Source organism: Pan paniscus, chromosome 14, assembly GCF_029289425.2.
Source record: "Pan paniscus chromosome 14, NHGRI_mPanPan1-v2.0_pri, whole genome shotgun sequence".
Lineage (NCBI taxonomy): Eukaryota > Metazoa > Chordata > Mammalia > Primates > Hominidae > Pan > Pan paniscus.
In genome coordinates, this window is record NC_073263.2 from 21,812,012 (window position 1) to 21,833,159 (window position 21,148).

The following is a 21,148-nucleotide window of genomic DNA, read 5'->3' on the forward strand; positions in this document are numbered from 1 at the left end:
GAGTCTTCTAGGAGAATTGATCCTATGCTTGTGTGTTGCTATATGAAGCGCTCCTGTGATTAGGTTTTAAACAAGGACAGTGTGAAAAGGAGAAAATCTGATCCCAATTTTTCTATTTGTAATAAAAAATAATGACAAAGAAAACTTAAACGGCAAAATCTTGAATTCTTAAGTCTCTAATCACACACACATAGACACAAGGTACACATTAATACATCTCCTTTTGTATGAGGAAAGACCACTATGTCACAATTTCCCTTTGCTAACAATTCCATGTTATCTCTTAACTGGAATGGATTTAATAACTGGGAGACTGAGAGCCATTGAGCTTTGATGACCCTTTAGTGGCCTCAAGTTATAGGACAAAAACTACTGAGGAAGTATCTTCTAAGGACTTGGGTGATTTCCGTAAATGACTCCACTTTAAATTGCTGGGATTGTGTAGCCTCCTACAATTACTGGTGTTCTAATTTCCTGGGACTAATTTTAGAGGGTGGAAGATTTTAATCATGGAAAGGAATTGTTTCCATTGTTCAGACTAACTTCAGAAGCAGAGTTGAAAGCCAGGGCCAGAGAGAGCCCCCAGAACATTCCACAGGGGCTGGGCGGGCCGGCCCAGGGCCTGCCTATGGCCTGAAAGAGAAAACCTGCCACGGAGCCCGGGCTTCTCTGATCCTCCCGCCAAACTTTGTCTCTCATTTAGCTTTCTTTGTGTCTGAAGATTTAGCAAAGGCCTCAGGGTGAGTTTCTGCATATCCTTTTTCCTGTGGAACCCCGGTGGTTGACGGGGCCCCTGGTAATGTGGCCTTAGGATGCTGGCCTTCTGAGTTCCTGTGGAGGGAGCAGGCATGGGGGAGGGTTGAAGTGTGGGGCTCTGTCTCTCTTTGGCATCCCCCAACATAGAGCTTTGTGCACCTTTCTTTCTCTCTGCTCACACCCCCATGCCCTGCAGATGGGAGCAGACACCAGCAGGGCTTCCTATTCTATCCCCAAGGAGTACCCATGTGCCTGGAAGGGCACCTCAACATCCAGCCTGCCCAGCCTGTGAGGCCGTGTGACCTCTTCAGAGCTAACTCGCCTTTCTTTCCTGTCTGTGTGGATCCGCACCCCCAACCTGCACCATCTTCAGATTAAGATTTTGGATTTATGGAAAAATAGCTATTTCATTCACTGTCACCTACTAAAGGTGTGTCACAAGTACCAGGTCATGGGCAAAATCATACTGCTGGTGTCTGCGGCTCCCTCCCCTGCTTGGTCTCCTATGCACGACCTTCTGGTGGGAGGAAGCCTTTCTCACTAATTTTTATTTGGAATTTCCGCTTGCTGCCTTCCTGCCCGTGGAGTACTCTGCTTTGAAATGTCCTAGGAATACTTGCATTGGAAGAAAATACTCAACACAATGCATTTCCGTAGATACAAATTCAAAAGGAAACTCCTGGGTGGTGGGGTGGTCAGAAGACTGTATTAATAAAATTTACAGTAAATGAAAAATGAAGAGAAAAAAATACATATACACTTCATGTCTCCCGCTAACTGTGTTCATTCCTAATACATTTAATAGTGGTTCATTTTCTTTTCTATGTCTCCAATTTTTCTGTGAGGAACACACTTATAGACCATGGAAAGGACACATGCTGAAATGTGTCATTGCACACCAGCCTGGGGACGCTGCTCTGAGTCACACTTCAGGTCCTGGGATCTGGGCTCTTGAGCAAATGTTAGAAGTTTTCCAGTCCAGGCTCCTGCCTCATTTAAGCTGGTATTTTCCTGAATGCCCTTCCACGATGCTGTCCACCCGTGCCTGAACAGTCCCAGTTAGAGGGAGGTCACCACCTTCCAGCCCACAGAGTCCCTTCATGGGCAGCTTTATTGTTAGAAACAAAAAGAATGAAAAACAGTGGGGTTAGGTAAAGATGAGAAGGATGGAGAAGGAATAGAAAACATTGCTAATACGTTGAATTTGATAGATGTTTGGCTGGGTTTCCCATTTGAGCCACTCAGAACCAGGCGATCTTTCACAGACTTGGCACCCTCTCCTCTTTGAGAGCCGAATCATGCTTCCTCTTCATTTCCACATTGTCAACACCCCAAGTTCCTTCAATCCCTCATTAAACAGGCTTGCTTTTAGCTCCTCACCACTCGAGTTACCTCCTTCTAAACTAATCATAGTCAAATTGTCCTTGAAAAGTGTATTTCCCGGAGCCCAGCGTGGCGCCCTGCAGTGGGCATGGGCACGGGCGGTGCACTGCATGGGACTTTTCCTTCTCTCCATCCGGGTGCCATACACGAGGGTTTTCAGCTTAGGGCAGCATTCGCGTTTTCAGTGGTTATATCACACTGTCAGCTTACATTAACTTTGTGGTCATCTCTGCTCCAATATCTCAGACTCATTGAGTGAGTCAGAATCAGGGTCAGGGGAGACGTTTCCATTGTGTCTGTGTGGAGGTGTCAGGGGACATTAATGCAGTCACCATGTGGGACCCTAGGAGAGGAGCCAGCAGGGAGGAGCGGCTCTCTGACAGCGGGGCCTGCGGGATGACGGAGCCGCACCTGCTGTGAGAGTCGTTTCAGAGCCAGTGCCCCTTTAGGTGAGTGCACACTGTAGGGATGACAGAGTTGTGCAAAAACTAAAAGCTTCGGCTGGGTGCAGTGCCTCATGCCTATAATCCCAGCACTTTGGGAGACCGAGGCGGGTAGATCACCTGAGGTCAGGAGTTGGAGACCAGCCTGGGCGACATGGCAAAACCCTGTCTCTACTAAAAATACAAAAATTAGTGAGGCATGCTGGCACACGCCTGTAGTCCCAGCTACTCAGGCTGAGGCGGGAGAATCACTTGAACCCAGGAGGTGGAGGCTGCAGTGACACGAGATCACACCACTTCACTCCAGCCTGGGCGATAGAGCAAGACTCTGTCTCACAAAAAACAACAAAACTCTAAAAGCTATGCCATGAGGGGCTGAAGTATCCTCGTTGTGGAAAGGCAGGTTACGCAGAGCACAGCGACCGGGGGCCCCAGGCAGTGGTGTGCCAGGCAAGCCAAGTGGAGGGGAGGACAGAGGCAGGTGTCAGGGAGTGGGTAGCGTTGGGGACATGGCCGCTGTCTAAAGAGGCACAGTGGACTTGGAGAGAATTCTGGAGCAGTGAAGAGACACAGAGCAGGCGACAGCCTTGAGTTTAGTGCAGGGACTGAGTGGCCACTCAGTCACATGTAAGTGGGCAGCAGCAGCTGTGTTGTGATTCGAGGGCCACAGTCCATGTGGCCTGGGATGAGGGCAGTCCTTCCTTGCCTGGCTATTTTCTTAGAGATGATAGTCTAAAAGGAGAGCAGTTCATGCCTCGAACAAAGCCCCACCCAAGTGCAGGATATCAAGGCAGATGAGAAGCTTCTCTGTGACTTCCGGGAGGATGCTGGAGGAATGAGAGGACCTCAGAATGGGGCCAAATGAGGTCCGGCCAAGGGCAGATAAGAGCCATTTGGGCTGTTGATGGGACCTTAGTGGTATCCACAAATAATCTGGCCTGGGGGCTACAAGGCTTTTCTTATCCACAGAAATGTTTTAAACTAACCGTGTGAACATTGTTTTAATAGAAGCTTTATGGTGAGAATTCACAGAGTAAAATCGCCATTTAATTCTGTGACTTCCTGAACCGAGCTGGGTCCAGGGCAGACCCGCGTGTTTGGATTGTGTGCACTAGGCCACATCTGGGGCTATTAGCAGTTCTCTTCAGTTCCTCTCAGCGTGTGTGGCTCTCCTGCATGGGAGCCCCAGCCTAGACAATGGAAGACTTCCCCACACACTCTGGAAGACTTGGGGATAAAAACTGTTTGGTGCCCAGGTCAGACCACAGAGATGTTTAAACCTTGATTTTAACTTTAAGGTTTGAAAATCAGACCATTTTAATGTTTCATTTTAGACTTACTCGTGCTGTTTCCCTATTGCCAAATTTCACTTTCATAAGGATTTTACTGTAGAGGGATTCTCAGGTGAGATTCTCTGGTTCACGCTTTGACATTCTAATCCATAAAATTAAGCAACAGATAGGATCACTACAAAAAACCCACTTAATGTTGCTATGATGACTTACACGCCCCTTTGTAAACTCACTTGAATCATCAACATGTGTCTTTCTTCATGAGAACGTACACTGAAAAAAGGATTTTGCATGTATCTTGGGTTGGAGATCCGTTATAAGACATGTGATACATTTCTATTTAGAATTTTTCCAGAAAAGATGTTTAATTTACAGTCAATTGACTTGCGTTTTCTTTTTCTCCCCTCTTCTATTGCGCTGAACTTAAAACCCATTTTAGCTGTTATTTTTGTATTTATTGGATTGCAACCCTCTTAATGAGATTTAAATGAAAAGTCCTGAAGTGCCCAATCTAGACTTCATATTGCGCCCACATGGTTTGCTAAAGCAGGTACCATACCAGCGGGGATCCCTAGTTGTCACAGCTGTAGGAGCCTCCTAATTGCTTGTGACATGGTGCTGCCTTTTGATCTTGACCATGTTCTCCTAATTATTTAATCTTTGACAACATGAAAACATGTTTAACCACATACCATGAATAAAGATCCAGCACGACTTTTCTCCTGAGGCCTAGTTCTGCGTGCATATTCTTTATGTGCATAGCAGCTAAGGAAAAAAAAAAGTTTATTTCCTGTCATCTGTTGAAGGGGAACTAGGGGATGGGGGTGGTGTGTGTGTATGAACATCCCTCCAGCCTCTCCCACTCTAGACTTCTGCTGATACATTTCTTGTTTGTTCTGAATTACCCCTGAGTTGTTGAATTCTCAAATGCACTGTTTTTAGGCTGGTATTGTCTGACAATTTTTTTCTAGCCTGGGGAAGGCAGGGAGCAGGAACTCATTGTTAGACAAAGAAACAGGGAATTGATTCTGGTGTGTTACACTTGTGCTCTTCTATTTAGGAATATTTATGTTTCATTTTATTTAGTTCATGTGTCTGTTTTTTTCAATGGATTCTAAGCTGCTTGTTGGTAGGGGCCTTACTATGTCATCTATGAATCATCTGTGCTTAAAAAATAATTGCTGTGTGTGGCCGGGCGCGGTGGCTCACCCCTGTAATCCCAGCACTTTGGGAGGCTGCGGCGGGCTGATCACGAGGTCAGAAGATCAAGATTATCCTGGCTAACATGGTGAAACCCCGTCTCTACTAAAAAAAAAATACAAAAAATTAGCCAGGTGTGGTGGCGGGTGCCTGTAGTCCTAGCTGCTCAGGAGGCTGAGGCAGGAGAATGGCGTGAACCCGGGAGGGGAAGCTTGTAGTGAGCCGAGATTGCGCCACTGCACTCCAGAGCCTGGGCGAGAGAGTGAGACTCCATCTCAAAAAAAATAAATAAAAATAAAATAAAATAAAATAAAATTGCTGTGTGAATGAATGAATGAGCAAATGGGTACATTAGTTTCATGAATCAATGAGTGAATAGTAAATGACGTTTGTCTTTGGGGACTTCGCTAATGCCATATGTATACCTACTGAGGCATCTCTGTGAAAATCTCAGGAAAATCTGCGTTGTTCTTTATTGGGGCATCTTGCTCTGCTCGCTCTCTGCATCTCTTCTTAATTATGGCAAAAAGAATATACCACATAAAGATTTTTCTCCTGGGTCTGAACAGTACAGCCCAGTGTTCTGTAACTGACAGAGGCACACCAAACTTTTTTGCCTGGGGCACCAATATCCACCACATATGCTAGAAGGATTTATCTCAGCTCCTGACCTATTGCTATTTCCTCGCAGAATTGTTTGCCAGGGTAACAGGCTGCCTATGTATTTTGTTTAATATTTGTTGGGTAGAGGGTTAGGGTGAGGGTGGGGGTGAGGGTTAGAGTTAGGGAATCGAGGCTGTGCTGGAATTCTCACCAGTGGCTTGGAAATGGAATACATCGCAGGTTGCAAACTTTTCTGCAAGGGTCAAGGTAATAACATGTCAGGCTTGCGGCCTTGTGGGTCTCTGTCACAGTGGCTCAACTTTGCGGTTGTAGCGGAAAAACAGACCTAGACGATGCAAAATGGCCATGGTGTGTTCTAGTAAATCTGAAATTCGAATTTCTTGTAATTTTCCATGTCATGAAATATTATTCAACTTTTGTTTCCCTCCGCTGATCATTTAAAAATGTAAAAACCATTCTTACCTCATGGACTGTAGTTGGCTGCCCCTGCAAGGCGGGGACAACACCTACTTATTGTACTTTGGGGGACCCATGAGAAGACTGCAGTGAGATGGAGCAGGATGAAGACAGCACCCCTACTGAGGAAGCCTTTTGCATGAAAGGACAGCATTGTTGTGAAGGACAGTACTGTTGTTCACCATAAACTTCCTTTCCATTGGCTTCCAACAAGTTGTTGGTGGGTTTTTTTGTTTGTTTTTTTGGGGTTTTTTTGAGACAGAGTCTCACTCTGTTGCCCAGGCTGGAGTGCAGTGGTGCGATCTTGGCTCACTGCAACCTTCAGCTCCCAGGTTCAAGCGATTCTCCTCCCTCAGCCACCTGTGTAGTTGGGATTACAGGCATATGCCACCATGCCCTGCTGATTTTTGTATTTTTAGTAGAGAAGGGGTTTCACCATGCTGGCCAGGCTGGTCTCGAACTCCTGACATCGTGATCCGCCCGCCTCGGCCTCCCAAAGTGCTGGGATTACAGGCATGAGCCACTGCACCTGGCCCTGTCGGTGGTTCTTGTTTGTTTTTGTTTTTTGAGACAGAGTCTCTCTCTCTGTCGTCCAGGCTGGAGTGCAGTGGTGCAATCTTGGCTCACTGCAACCTCCACCTCTCGGGTTCAAGCTATTCTCCTGCCTCAGCCTCCAGAGTATCTGGGACTACAGGGGCACACCACGGCTAATTTTTGTATTTTTAGTAGAGATGAGTTTTCACTATATTGGCCAGGCTGGTCTCGAACTCCTGACCTTGTGATCTGCCCGCCTCGGCCTCCCAAAGTGCTGGGATTATAGGCGTGAGCCACCGTGCCTAGCCCTGTTGGTGGTTCTTAAGGCCGTTCTTAACTTTAGTATTCTACCTTTGGTTGTGTTGCCCTCTGAGACCGTGTGACCTTTAACAGGCTGGGAGCTGGAACTTCAAAGTCCCAGAGTCGTCTCCGCAGAAGGCATATTTCTGCCAGCATCCTGTTTTCTGTATAAGATTATATCATGACTGTTGTCCCTGTCAGTTTGGCTACAGAGAAGAGATGCTTTGGGATTGGAAAAAAGTATGCTTTGGCATCTACGCCACTGGGCAGCTCCATGGGAGTGACTGAGAGGAAAAGGATCAGGCAGTGCCAGCCAAGAGCTTCCTTGGACTTTAATGTCACAGTGTTCGCCTGCACACTTACGGGGGTTACAGGTCTTCTCTAGTCTTTGTGTGGGGTCTCAGCTGTCCTATTTGTACTAATAACATAAAGGGAAAGGGTAAAAGAGGTTCTTTTTGCCCGTCTCATAATAGCATTTTTTTTCGCTCTAAATGAGTTAATGAAGCCATCACATATTCCAATGCCTTTATCATTACTTAGGTAAAAGTCTGGACTTCATGCCTGCAAGAATTGATAAGAAACCAATCCTTGGGATTTTAGCCTCTAATTCTTTTTTTTCTTTTTATAAAATTACTTTCGAAATGAAAGGAGATATAGGGAAAATACAACATTGAGTCATCTGAGACCAACTTCATCCCATGATGTTTTAATTTCAGGAATATTTTTCCAGAACTCATTCCAGAATTGGACAAAAAAATAGAGTAAGTCTAAGGAAAGATTTACCTGCATTTTTTTTTTCCAATTTTTTGCTAAGTCCTCTGTTCCAACTCCCATTTGTCACACACAGCCACATTATCTGATACTTACGCCTGAAAAATGAGAACGATGCATTCACATATAGATGGAAAGTTATTTTCTTAGAAATTCAAGGAGCAAAATCAGCTGTCAATAAGCTTTTAGAAGGAAAGGAAAGGATTGCTAGGAATGTGAGTGTGATGGAACATTTCTAGTAATATTTGAGACACTATTTGCAACACCTGTTCCAAACTAAATAAAACATTATATAGAGCGTGTGGAGCAACTTCTGCTCACATCTCATGTTTGCTGCAGGAATACAGAATGCACACACACTCATGTCATGGACACATGTGTCAAATTGATCATACTCCAAAATCTGCATGATCAAACAGTTCTCAAGTAATTTTAGTCCTTGACATAATCCACTTCTCAGTTTCAGGACCTTTTAGAACTGTTTCCATGAATACTGATTTAAAGTCACCCATGTGTGCACAATGAAGAATGGAATGAGAAACATCACACAGCAGCAGAATGCAGAGGGATCTCTCATTTCAAAACAAAACCAGTATTTGGGTTTGCCATGACTGCACAACTGTACTTCTGCACAAGTGTCTTCGTTGCAGGCACATCGTTCTTTTATTTAAAGGTTTAGAGCAGGGGTCAGGGTCTGTGCTGATTTTATGGATCAATTTTTTAAAACTTGTATGATATAAGGAAGAGATGATTCTAATTTCTTTAAACAATTTCCATACAATGCTATTTATTCTCATCACTTTAGAAAAATGTGCTTCATAGTAATCATTTGTTCTAGGTGGGTGTCACATAGAACTGGGTAAGTGGGTCCAGTCCCACCCAATCCATGCACCCATCATCTGAATAAAACACAGCAACATATAGAGAGACATAGTATGGCTCACCCTGCTGGGATGGAGTTGTGTTTGTCTCTGTTTTAGTGAATTTTCATTCACATTTCTCCATTGATCATCCTTCTCAATATAGAGTGTATGGGAAATAAAAGCCTAGCAACGTCTCAAAGAAGTGAGTTTTAAGGAAAGTTATAAAACAACTACAAAGATTGACAGAATAAACGTTTTCTGGGAATCACTACACAGGAGGATTTACCAAGTTTTGAGGGTATACTCATGTGAATCTGCAGATACATTTGTCGTAAGGTTTGGGCAGACAGTGGGACAAAGTGACTGAGACAAAAAGGAGTCCTAACCTTCAAGGTTTTCAGGACCTGGGCAGATAAACTGACCATGGGAAGTAGCCAGACTTAATACAGAGGTGGCGGTGAGGCTTGGCAATCCAGAGAACATTTGTCATGGCTCCAGGGATTTGGATCCAATTTTTAAATAATAAATGTGCAGGCCAGACAAAAATGCACCTGTAGGCTATGATTTGTAACCCATGAACCAAGTGTTCGTTGGGTGCAGGGTGTGTCCCCACAGTCGAACCACCCAAATGCACAGACAGAATGTTTGAACTCTGTGTAGCGAACAAAGGGCTATAAATAGAGCCGAGTTCTGGAGTCACTGCTGAATCTTGGCAAAGAGATCTCAAGATCACAATCAGAGAGGGAAGGCATCCAACGAGCAAGAGGAGGAGAAGGAAAATAACAGCTCAAATGCTTCAGGAAGGTGGACAATTGCTCATTTATCCACTCATTTATTCTTTCTTTTTTAAATTGTTGCTGGTTTTGAGTAATATATTGCCTGCTTTCATTATTCATATTCCTAAAAACCAGGTAGTCATCTCTCTGGGATGATGTCAAAACAGAATAAAAATGGCAAACGTGATCTCTGCGTTGTAATCTGTCCTTTGCCCTGCTGGGGTCATTCCTTGCTTTCCTGAATGCATTTAAGAAGAAAATTATTTTCTTGCTGCAGAGACTTTGTGTCTGTTGGGTGGTGGGACTCTGGGGACACAGTGTTGATGTGGCTGCCTCAGAAGAAGGAAAACCTTCTTATTCTGCACTTTCTAAAGAGAAGGACAACTTCAGTGAGTGGCTGAAGCTGTGAGGGCTTTTCAGACATCAGATGGTTGACTTCTATGAACCCTACAGAAGATAATGTTGCATCATGCTGGCACTTTACATTCTAAAGAGCATAGCAGACACAGAGAAATACATTTCCTTTTACAGTAAAAAAAAATAAAAACTTATGTGCAGGTCCTCTTGATATCAAACCTGAATTGTGTGTCTGATCAGTGTTCCCTAGATGATGAGCGTCAGGGAAGGATGACAATTGTAGGATGACAACTGGGAAACGAGGTGCAGGATGGAATCTTGGAGAACCACAGACCTTAAAGAGAAAATGTCATTTCCAATGGGAAGATGAGGATGAAAATGGCTTTCAAGCCACAGGACCCACAGGGTTGGGTGATGACATCATTCCAGCGCCACTGTCTTTCCCCTTGCCTTCTTGTCTTTCTCCTCGCTCCTCTCTTTTGTTCCCTGGTTTTCTTTCCACTTCCGGCTGCTTCCTAGGAGACTCAGGAGACTGGATCCAGAGCCTCAGCAAGTGAGTCTTTCCCACCCTCTTCTACTCATTTTTCTCAACCCAGGTCTGAAGACCACCTTGAGGGATGACAGGGTAATTCAATTTCCAATCCCATTTCATTCTCCGTCTCTCGGTAGAGACTACCAACAAGGCACCAATTAGGGGAAACAAGAGGCCCAAGGAAAACAGAAGTTTGCTACTGTATTGCCTGTGTGTGTTTTGACATTTAGTTTGAACTTCAACCTGGCCTGTGCTCCTTTGGGAGCTTTTAAAAAGAAATAAACTTCATCTCATTACCATCAGATACAATGATGGGGGAAATGGGCTGGAAAAACCCTGAATCTTTTCTGAGCCCTATTTTGTGCTTACAAAGAGAAGGGCAAATTCTTCACTGCTGTGCCATTCAGCTATTATGTTTAACAATCTAATTAGAAAGGCCGGGTAGCCTATTCCCATTGTAAAAGCTAAGACAGTACACACAAGCAAATCCAATTAGACAGCTGTCCTTTACAGATCGGAGCTGCCCTCCGGCCAGGTTCTAATGAACGACCCGCCACCCCAGCCCCTCCCTGCAGCCCCCAAGAGATGGATTTTGTCCATAAACTGGGCCAGATGACAGTGGAGGCACATTGAGTGCTGCCCACTCTGCGACAGGCATCTGCAGTTACCTGCTCATTGGCACGCAGCAGGAAGTCTTCGCTGGGGCTCCTGCCCAGCGGACTTTACTGCACCCTCACCGGCCTTGGCTCCTGCCCAGACCTGAGCCCTGTTCTCCTTCTGGACTGTAATGCCTGCCCCATTCAAGCAGGTCAGAGTCATGCTAACAGGTGGTAATAAATCAGAGCCATTGCTTTCGCTTTTATGGATGTTACTTTCTGGACACTAGGGACTTACTTAACTTGAAACAGACCAAAAGCTATATACACTGAGCTGCATGTTTGCCGTGCCTTCGTTTTTCACCACGTATGGTTTAAATTAAGGCACCCTGTGTTCAGCAGATTGCCCACTGCAACTTAGTCATCTGTTTAGTGTTTGGCATGTCCCACAAGGCAGTTGTGGTTATTCACAAGTCTATTAATTAAAAGGAGAACTGGTAGGGGACTACTAAGTGAGCTGGGAGATCGTGCAGCCACTTCAAATAAAAAGATGTATGAAAAGGTGTGCCTTCAGAACCTCTTGCGCTCCCTCTCTGGGTTCATCTGGCATCAACAGTAATTGTTGGGACCCAGCTTGTGAAGAAACACTCTTGTCACCACTGCATCCAAAGAAGTTTTATGTCAAAAATTAGAGCAATGTCATCTGAGTTGACAAAATTGAGATTGTGTGAAGGTTTCCATTTTTCACCCTCGAGTTTCAACAGGTAATGACTCACTGAAAAACATCCAAATTACGTTGAAACTGGGCCCTATCAGAACAGAAAATACAAAGGATTTTTAAATTCTAGGAAGTGGAACAGAACATACTGTCTATTAGCAAGGTGTAGGTACTAACGGAACCTACCTGCATTTTCCTCAGCATCTCAGGAACCAAGTACTTTTCACATCATCTATTTTTTCTCTAAGCCATGATGCAAGAACCATGGAACACATTTGTTTTATAGGTGAGGAACTGAGTGATTAATATTGCAAGCTTATCCAAAATAGTTTTACCACCAACGGTCGTGGCAGAAGTGACAATTATTGAAATAATTGTTTGCTTATGAATTCCCAATCTTCTGACGTCTTCCTACGAAAAAGAACTAGATTTTGAAACTATCCTGGAAAGCAAGTGTTGCAAAGTTTAGATTTGGTCAACATTTTGTGAAAATAACAGCTTGCTTTTCCAAGGATGTCTATGGTAGATTGTTCCTGGAAAGACTAGGTAGAGTGATTGCATATTAGCTGATAGGTACATAAGACAAATATCCTGGCAGATAAGACTGACATTCCTGGCTGGTACCAAGCACTGTTTCCATGTTTTGTGGGATCTGGGAGTTCAGGGTAAAGTTGAAAACAGTATTCTTACAGAAATGCAGGCATGAGAGGCAAAGTCATCGGATTAAAGTAAGGGCCAGTGTCGTTAGCAAATGATGATATCTCAATGGCAAATCGGTTAGCAGTGTATACTTGGTTCTGTAAAATTGTATTGATTACGTACTCTGTGAAACCAGAGAATGCATACAGACTTTTCTGTGGCTCCAGCAAGTGTATAATCTGATTGGGGAACCAGACACTTGACCCCTAAAACATAACCAATAATTTATAATGGCCAACTATATATTCATTGGAAATGGAGAAAATGCTGTATACTGTTTGATATAGCAGTGAGCAATGTATTTTTCAAGGTTTTAAAACAATTTGTAGAATAAATAAAGCTATGAGCAGTAGAATTCTCAAATCTGCAGATGGCATGAAGTTTCAGGTATAGTTTTATGCTGGATCCATGAATAAGAACCTAAGAAGAGTATGACAAGTTGGAATGCTGATTCTCACAGAGCAAAATTTAATGAAAACAAAAATAAAGAACCAGACTTAGGTCTTAAAATATAAATGCTTAATTGCCTAATGGGGCGAATATTTTTCAGCAGACTACTTAGCAAAGCCTGTTGGGGCTGGATGCGGTGGCTCACGCCTGTAATCCCAGCACTTTGGGAGGCCAAGGTGGGTGGATCACCTGTGGTTAGGAGTTTGAGACCAGTCTGGCCAACATGGGTGAAACCCCATCTCTACTAGAAATACAAAAATTAGCCAGGTGTGGTGGCAGGTGCCTTTAATCCCAGCTACTTAGGAGGATGAGGCAGGAGAATTGCTCGAACCCGGGAGGCAGAGGTTGCAGTAAACTGAGATCGTGCCATTGCACTCCAGCCTGAGCAACAGAGCAAGACTCCGTCTCAAAAACAAAACAAAACAAAACCTGTTGGGTAAATGAGTCAAGAGTGAAAGAGGAGAAGGGGAGAGGTTGAACCTGAATTAAGCAGCTACTGTCAGGGCCCAGCAGCTGAGCTGGGCGCTCTACTCGTGTTTCCTTGTTTCTGCCCACAGCAACACTGTCCCATCGCTGAGCACCATGCACAGCATGAGCATTTTCTCCTGTTCACTGTGTAGGCCCACCTTGCAGGGTGGGTGCCATCTTCATTTTACAGATGAGGTAACTGAGGCTCAGAGAAGTCCAGTCCCTTGGCCAAGGTACTACAGACAGCAAATGAGAGGCAATGTGATGTTTCTTAAAGTCTCTGTCTTGTGTTTTAAACCAAGCCATTCTGTCTTTCCAAGATGTGATGTAGCCTCACGGATAGGCATGCAGTACCCAGAGTAGGGGAGGTAGCAGTCCTGTTCTGTGGGGAGAAGGCGGATTTCAGTAATAAGTGCATGATCATGGCACCAGATGGCCTGGGTTCTCTTAAAGCAAGTTTAGCCTAAAGCTACCTCCTTACATATTTAAAGTTCAGTCTAAAGATTTCTCTGTATATAGTGAATTATAACCTAAATGGAGGTTTAAACAAACTGTAACCTACGCTTGTGCCAATCACTGAATTCTGGCCAATCAGAGGCATCCAGTTGTTCAAACCGTTTTCCAATAAGGCAAACGCTGAGCTGTAACCAATCCAGCTGTTTGTGTGCTTCCGTTCTTTTTTCTGCACATCACTCCCCTTTTTCTGTCTGTAAATCTCCTTCCACCATGCAGCTGTGCTGGAGTCTCTCTGAGCCTGTTCTGGTTCAAGAGGCTGCCCAATTCGTGAATCGTTCTTTGCTCAATTAAACTCTGTTAAATTTAATTTGGCTAAGGTTTTTCTTTTAACAGTCCTATTGCAGCTCTGCCACCTAGGAGCTGTGTGGCCTCGACCAAAAGAATGAAAAACAACAAACAACCCGCTGTGCCTCAGTTCTTACTTCTCTAAAGTGAGAGCACGAGTAGATAATGGCAGTACCCCCCCCCGTAGGTTGCTCAGATGATTCATTGAGGGATTTTGTATAAGGCGTTTTCAAGTGGGCCTGGCACCGTCTAAGGGTAGATGTTACTGCTCTGCTCAGACCAGATCCCACCTGGAATACCAGGCCACACACTGCAAGAGACACCTTGGCAAGTAATTTTTCTCAGAAAATGACAGAGCCGGAAACAACTTCCCTGCAGAATCATAGAAGGATCTGAAGGCATTTAGTCCTATGTGATGAGAGCCGCTTAAAAATATTTGAACTAACTTTGCTCTAAGCCCCAAAAAAGAGCAATAGAAGAAAACTAAGATTGCTTTGTTTCATAATCTCCCCCTAAATAATGACATCGGATGTTTCCAGAAGCCTTAAAGCACTGCCTGGCACTTGAGAGGTGCTTCTGGGCCGCCTCTGTAGGATCTTCTGCATGCGGGGCTGTGTCTGAGCATCACAGGCATCCCCATGGTCAGTGTCCTCAAGGCACGATGCCAAGACACTGCTCAGATTCCTCTGGACAGTGACCAGATGCAGGGAGGCAAAGTCACTTGTCTACCTTCATATTAATTTATTCAGAAAATATTTATCGAGTGTCTGTAATGTTCTAGGCATTGTTCTAGGCACATGAAAAAAACAGACACAACTGTTGCCCTGGTGATGCTGACATTCCAGCCAGGGGCAATGGAATCAGGAACCTATCAGCTTGACCTTGACCTCACACATGGGCAATAAATGAACCAAACAAAACCAAAGTGTAAAAACTGAACCTTCTAAGTATCTGACACCTCTCTTTTACTTAATATGCTTTCAATTGACCAACATCCAGCTAACCTATTGGCTACCAAGCATTTGTATATGCTATTATTTAACTCTTGGAGTGAACCTTTTGCATAAGTATTAGTCCATTTCACAGGTAAAGAAGCAGGCTTAGGAACTTCCGGTGACTAAAGCGACACCTGGGGATTCAGGCCCAACATGATTTTCATTACAAAGTGCTGCCCTCCAAATAGAAATCAAGTAGGCAGAGTATGTGGCATCCTCTGTGGCAGTTTCTCTATGAAAATTAGTACCTGGGATCCCTTGACATACGGACTAGTCAAGATTTGGCTGTCATCTCTAGACCTTCTGGCATATAAGCATCTGATGGCCATAAGCTGCCCTAGTGGCTCTGAGTGTCTGCACAGTCTAGTTTGGGGTACTGATTCAATCCAGTGTCTCTAGGAATGGGGTCTGGGAGTTGGTTTTAAAGCTCACCATGAGCTTTAAAGCTTCTGAGGGATGTAGTGCAGGATTCAGGTAGCATGCATGTAGGTGTGACGGGCCAGGAATGGATGTGGATCTGATTTGAGCTCTGCAAGCCGCGCCAATTCTTGGCCTGGTATGGTGAGTCCGTAAGCCCCATGGCTTCCACTTCCTTATGGGTCACTAGAGAAGGATTATGCATTGGGTGCTTCTCGCTGGACCTTTGCTTCTTTTGCAGTTCCAGGTAGGAGAAGCAGTTGCAAAAATGCATGGATTTAGGGTGAATAGGGTCCTCCTGTGTTCTTGGTACAGTTACCTTGAGAAAACTGGTCAGAGGCAGCTAATGCGGCAGTGAAGTCTGCATTGCTTGTGGTACCTTCAGTCCTTACCAAGCAGTGGCTGTGTTCTCAGCTCAAGAACCACCAAGGAGGCTGTCTGATGATCAGAACCGTGTTTCTGCTGTCTGTCACAGAGCCTATCACAGGTAGCTCCCCAGGCAAGGTACTGAGGTAGGGAACACTCATTTCCCCACAGACGGATGGGACAACAGGGCTCTCTAGGGTGAAGGTACTCAGAGGTATAGGGGATCATCCTCTCATGGGGCCTCTTTGGTGGCTGCACATCCTGGGAAACATCCCTCAAGGCTGGAGCCTGCTGGGTTAGTGCCAGCGCTCACACACAGACCCACTGCAGCTCTGAGCTGCATAGATGCGGGAAGCTGAGCAGCATTTGGGCCATGTTACAGCACACTGGGGTAGAGGCATGGCAGCACGTGATTCTCTCCCATGTCCAGGAGCCTCACATTAGGCAGAAAGTGGAAATTCAGGGCAACACACATCCTACTGGGACATCAAGTCCTTTGCTTGAGACATATGAGTTCAGGTTTTCTAAGACTTTCCCTTTACAATCCTATGAGTATACTTCCTTGGGATAATTTTCTTTAGCTTAGAGCAATCTCTAGGAAACGTTCTTCTGGAGCTGAAGGTTTGTCTTTGCTTTTAAAGTTTTAATCTCATTCTTTTCTCCGAGTCACAGCCTCCTGGTGCCATGAGAAACAACAGTCCCCTTTTTCCTCAGTGGCACTCACATCCTCTAAAGACTTGCAGGCAGAGAGCCAGCAGCCATTTCTCCCTTGGTTCACTCGTTTGTCTGCTTCCAAACTCATCTTTCTCCAACTTAGATACAGTTATTTTACTTTCTTAAATAGCCAGTTCCTTTTAATTAATCTTGGGACTCATCTCCACTCCGGCTGCCTTATGTTGGTAATAGTATAGCACTTTAAAATAGACTAATTTGCACATGTAGACATAGCTATAAAATTCACCCATTATAATGAGGATATATATATACTTCCACATTTATATGCAACACCTTCTGGAAAATTCTACTTCCAGTCTCCATCCCAACCTTGTCCACTCACATCATAGAATGACAGAGGGGCAAACATCTTGAGTTCATACATTCTCGGTCTATGCCAGGAGACAACTGCACAGACACAGTGTTTAAATGTTGGCTCTTGTTATGCAAATTGTTTACATGAAAATGATCACAAAAATCACTTTATTTGATATGGGAAAGAAAAAAAATGTGGTTTGGAAAGTCTTAATAGACTAGAAATGAATTCCTAGTTCTCATAGTCCAAAGAGGAGCCTTCCCTTTTCCATGTTGTTATAGAAATTATTTCAGGATGTACAAATTGGTACAACCAACCAAGCGGGATTATTTGATAAATATGTAATTTCTACAGTGTCATTTGGAAATGATTGCAAATATGCCTATTCAGATAGGAGGAAAATCCTACTCTGAAGACTGTGGTCCATGCAGTCTGCATTGTAACCTATGTGACATAAAGAGAAAGCCATGTGCTCTGAAAGGCTGCCCTTGAATCCTTGTCCCAGTGGGAATGAGCCGAATTCAGCACCTACCTCATAAAATCTGAACGTGTGTCTCACTAGGGCTGGGGTTTCTGGAGAACCACCCCCATTCACATGGAATGAAATTACATCGAAGCACTGAAGGGAGAAGAGCCATCTAACATAATGTCCTAATAAAAAGGCCAAGAGGACTGGCCCTTATCTCAGGTATGCACACACATTAGCTCCTGCCATGGGCAACTGAGTGGGCATTGGGATTAAGGATAAAAAGAAATCATTCTTAATAATGAGAGAGAGTGCCAGGAATTTTTCTTGCCTCATGAAATAAGGTAATTCCCTGAACTAAGAAATAATGAACAAGACAAACTGGCAGGCCGACCGGGGGGCTCAGACAGGTGCCTACTTTCAAGGAGTCCGTAGGGCAAAGAGGCATCTGCTCCCGAAGGAGGACTTTAAATAGCCATTTGTTACGCCAACATTTTTATGAATAGACTGAAGTAGGGATGTGATTAGGCTGGGGTGGGGAATGCGTGTGGATAAATAGCAGTGGAGGAGATGTGCTTTAAATATTCTTTGTGCGTAGGATCTGAGAGTAGCACTGAGGATGATGTTAACCCTTTAAGGAGCCACCTTTTAAACAGATAGCAGTAGACAGCAAGGGCATTTCCCCAGGGGTGGATCAGGCTCTGCTTTGAAAACCAGTCACCCCGATGACTCCTTGACCTTGCTGGGAGAAATAGCCTATTGTACCTGGCCCAGTCTTTCCTGAGAGGATTCCAACTTGGAGGGAAACTCTGTGTAGCAGGAGGTGGCTCTGGGGACCCTGTTTTCATGTTGGGGATGTCCAGCCTTGTATCAGGGATGGTGCTGGCACAACAGCACCTGAAACATGGCGTCCCATAGGGTAGCTACTTGATTAATATCAAGTGAATGAGTGAATGATTTAATCAATGATGTTCAGGTTCATCAGACTCCTTTTGACCTGAGCCTTTGTCCAGAAACCTAAAAATATATCTCATTGGACACTTCAGTAGGCTTGCTTCAACTGTCCCTTGTTCCTCTTTTTTTCTTCAACTTCTTAACTGTATGTGGGTTTGTGGAAGATACAGGAAGAAGGCACACTTCATTGCTCAGCCTGAGAAGACTTCGCAAACCTTTGAGAGCCACCTCTCATTCTACTTTCTCTCCAGTCTGAGCCCTGGAGTATGCTGGCAACCCAGGGAGCATCTCTCTGCCCTGTGAAAACTGGGACTAGCAAAGGAGTGGGTGAGGAAGCTGCCGTAAGCACTCCATAACACTTCTGCTGGTTCTCGGCTCCAGGGATGACAGGTGGAGTCGTGTCTCTGGGATTTGCCAGGTGGCTCCCAAATCCTGAGTCCTATTTGTCTACTTTAGAGCAGTGAGGCTCAAATTTCAACATCCCCACATACCCCTGAGTATCTTGTGAGAATATGGACCCTGTTCCAGGAGTCCTGAGGTGGAGCCCTGACTTTGCGTTTCTAGCAATTCTGCAGGTGACACTGATGCTGCTGGACCTCCGGCCAGCCTGACACTGAAGCAGATTGAAGCATGAAGAAGACACAGCCTCTGTCTGAGTTCTTTTTCTTTTTTTTTTTTTTTTTTGGTTTTAATAGAGATGAGGTATCCCTCTGTTGCCCAGGCTGAAGTGCAGTGGTGCAATCATAGCTCATTGCAGCCTTGAACTCCTGAACTCAAGCAATCCTCCTGCCTCTGCCTCCCGAGTAGTGAGGACTACAGGTGCATGCCACCGTGCCTGGCTAATTTTTTAAAAAAATGTTTTCGCTATGTTGTGCAGGCTGGTCTTAAACTCCTGGCCTCAATTAATCCCCTGGCCTCAATTAATCCCCCAGCCTCGGCCTCTGAAAGTGTTGGGATTACAGGCATGAACCACTGTGCTCATCCTCTCGTTTGAGCTCCTATATCAGAGCAAAACCTCAACACTTGTAAGGATTTATTGAGCAACTTGGTGATGCAAGCTAAGGACTTTGGTACTGACACTCATGGTAACTGCCTGCAGTGTGGCCTTTTGAGGGTGCTGATTTCTCAGTGGAACTTAAACTAATGGATGATGTACCTTCTGATTGTCTCCTGGATGTGCTGCCATTACTCTTTTGGGAGTGTGGACACACAAACACACACACACATATGTGCCCCAGGTCAACTGTTACAAAGCTCCATGGCTGTTGGTTGAGCTCAGTGATTATGCACACAATACGCACATGTGCAGGTGCGACCCACAGTCCTAGGACAGGGCCGGCTTCTGGAAGAATAGTGTCTGTGCCTGAAGAGCCTAGCAACTTAAAAGGCTGTTGAGCACTTGCAATACAACACATGACTATCCAGTCTATTAGAAAAAAATACATATGATACGTTTGATTAGTTAAATGCTTGATTGATTAAATAACTTTTGGTTTAATTATTCCTACACGGACTTCTAGGAGAAAAAAAGCCAACCAAGCAAACAAACAAAAACACAAGAATTCCATTCCTTGCCAAAATATTGGCAGTCAGTATTTTCAGGCAGGTGTGCACTGTGTGCTTTGCGGGACAGGCTTCCCGTGAACTGATGTTGGGGGATGCTGTCCCCAGATGTGGGAGATTCCATCTCTGTCAGGTCACATGATGATGGACAGCAAGAGTGTTAATAAGAAGCCTAAGACAGAATTCCTAGACAAAGGCAGCCCTCTGCACAAACCCGTTCCTCCTTGGCTAGAATCCCTTGTCACCTTGGGACCACACTGCCCAGGTGAGGCTTTCGATCCCAGGCCTTTGATTACCCACACGTCTCCCCATTGCTCCTCCCCCAGCACTGAAATCATTTCAGCAACATTCTAAAGTGGATTTCAAGACATTTCCTAAGCCGTCAGGTGCATAAAAATCAGTAAATAATGTGTATGGAGCACTCACCATCTCTGGACGTGATAACAGGTAGAATTGACCTTCTGATGTTAATGAAGTAAACTGCAATTTCTGATGTTAATGAAGTAAACTGCTATTGGGGTTGGACAGAGGGTTTCTACTGAGAATCCACGTGCTAGCATTCTAAACCACGCACCACCCCAAGAGGAATTCCCGGTAAGCAGTGGGGCTGACTGAAACCCACAATGTTGCCTTTCTAAAGTACAGGCTCCCACACAGACCTGCTTTGCTTTAAAATGTCATTACAATGAACCATCACTTGAAAACCTCCATGATCTTGACAAAATTGGAACAGTGATATAAAAATAAAAGGTCAGAAAAACCATGTATGATAGAGCTGAGCTGGCCTGTTATAGATTTCTTCAAAGACCTCCTTTGCTCACTACTAAAGCCAAGATGGTGTGTCAAAGTTGTTTAAGAGAGGAATCGTTTTTAAACAATGTGACCTCAGCTTTCCAAGGTGCTTAGGTCTGGGAACACTTAAAGTACATCTGTTATTATTTTGGTTGTGCTGAATTTCTTATTTTATATGGTTTCATTTCAAGAGGGGCTATTTGAGGGAATATGGAGGTAAGCTCTTGTCACCATATTCTGGTTGAGTTTTTTAGGATTATTTATGTCTCTAGTTCTTATTGATATTTCTTGCTTCCATAAACTTGCCTTCTGGTAGTAATTTTACATTGCAATTTTACTTTAGAATCTACATCTCTGCCCTTTGTGATAAAACCTAGTGTCAAATTGTCTCTCAGTGACTTCATTGGTATTAGATGTATCATCCCATCAATCCCCAAATTTAAAACAAATATGTTCCCTACATGTGGTTTTGTACTAGTTCCTTTATGGAGACAATGCATAGAGACCTGGCCCTGCCACCTGTGAGTTTATAGTTTGAAAGTGATG

The 21,148-nt window shown here is 44.4% G+C and overlaps 1 long non-coding RNA gene across 1 annotated transcript in view; it reads left to right on the forward strand.

Annotated features, from left to right (window-relative positions):
• The first annotated feature begins 564 nt into the window (after positions 1-564).
• LOC130540754 (uncharacterized) overlaps positions 565-21,148 on the forward strand; it is a 66,434-nt gene continuing 45,850 nt past the window's right edge. Inside the window, exon 1 of the long non-coding RNA XR_008954744.2 lies at positions 565-740. This is a non-coding gene — a long non-coding RNA (uncharacterized LOC130540754). The remainder of the gene's footprint in view (positions 741-21,148) is intronic.